Consider the following 1,821-nt stretch of genomic DNA (forward strand, 5'->3'; position numbering starts at 1 on the left):
AAGCACGTAGCAGCTCTGTCACAGGACCTGATTCACTCTTCTGGTGTGTGTGTAAATCATAATAAACAATGTTAGAAATACCAGGTTATGTAAATACAGCCCAGATCCTAGGCCTGAAAAGTCCCTGAGCTGGCAGGGTGTGGTGGGCTGGATCAGAGAGAGTCTTCCTCTATCTCTTATCAGAAACAGGTGTGTTAACAGTTGGAGTGCCATTAGCATTTCTAAGGAGCTAGGTTATCCTGGAACATTGTGATGGTGGGGGTGGGGGCAGTTGGAGGCATTGGGGGAGAATTTAGGCAGTGTAAATGAAGAAATAACCTGGAAACTTTATTCATTTATTTGTTTTATTGAGTGTACGAGGGAAGAGGGAAAATGGGAGGGAGGGAGGGAGGGAGGAAAGGAGGGCAATCTTTCCATGCTGGGATGATCCATGCCTTGGGAAGGAATTCCTCCTAAATGAGCTGTCATGCGGTCATCTCGCAGCTTTGGGGGGGGGGGGGGACTTTGGTTCTGGCCTCTCAATGGGTTTCCAAAGGGCAGGCAGAGAGCCCTGCATGGACAGAAAGGGAAACCATGTTAAGCAAGCAAGCAAGCAAGCAAAACCACAAATCTGTCTGTTAAGTTCTTCTGTTAAAGGAATCGTGGTGAAGTGAAGCAGAAGCAGAAGCAGAAGCAAAGCAAGCTCATATTCATTCCAAAAAGGGTGATAGCTAGGGAGCTTGGGCTACAGAGTGAAAACAAGTAGAAGGAACAAAAAATAAATAAATAAATAAAATTTAAAAAAGGCTTTGTTAGAACATGTCTAAGTTTTAGGGAACAAGGCTTGACATTGAAACCCACTGGTTCATTAGCATCTTCTGCAAATCTCTCAGACAATGTTTCCCAATGCAGTGCCTACCACCTTCTCCTCCATGATTGCCCCCGACTCCTCACTGTGGGGCGTGTGTGTGTGTGTGTGTGTGTGTGTCCCACACAGCAACCATCAGTGGAGACACAAAGGAGACAGCTAAGGCTACAAAATAAAGATAGCAAAACAGACAGGGAGACAGTGTCCCAAAATGGATCCCCAAAAAATGGTAGGCCAGAGTGAGGGACCAGTCAAACTTCTTATCTGAGAGGGAGAGGGAGAGGGAGAGGGAGAGGGAGAGGGAGAGGGAGAGGGAGAGGGAGAGGGAGAGGGAGAGGGAGAGGGAGAGGGAGAGGGAGAGCGAGAGGGAGAGCGAGAGCGAGAGAGAGGAGACAAGAGAGGGGGACAGAGAGAAGAGGAGAGAAGAGGAAAGAGAGAAGAGAAGAGAGGAGAGGAAGAAGAGGAGAGGAGAGAAAGATAGAGATAGATAGATTATAGATAGAGAGGATAGAGAGAAGAGGAGATGAGAGAGAGAGGATAGGGAGAAGAGGAGAGGGGAGAGAGGATAGAGGAGAAAGAGGAGAGGATAGAGAGATAGAAGAGAGGAGAGAGAAGGAGAGGAGAGGAAAGGAGAGAGAGGAGAGGAGAGAGAGAATCCTCTCAGCTGTTTGATCTCTTTTGTGTGCCCTAGAAAAGTGAAACATCAAGCAAGTACCTCATATATTTGATTTAAAGAGTCCAGACCACATACAAACATATGTCTTTTTAAATTTTATACACATATACACAGAAATACTGGTGTGAAACCTGGTATTTGTTATAGGACAACTGGCCGACCTGATAATTAAGGAAATCATATAAATTATAATAAGATAATTAAAAAGAAAAATGTGTGTATATGTGTTTTTAAAATTATATATGTTTTCTACATACATATTATATATAATACGCACACATACATATAATATTCTGTT

The sequence above is a fragment of the Arvicanthis niloticus genome, chromosome Y (genome assembly GCF_011762505.2).
Source record: "Arvicanthis niloticus isolate mArvNil1 chromosome Y, mArvNil1.pat.X, whole genome shotgun sequence".
Lineage (NCBI taxonomy): Eukaryota > Metazoa > Chordata > Mammalia > Rodentia > Muridae > Arvicanthis > Arvicanthis niloticus.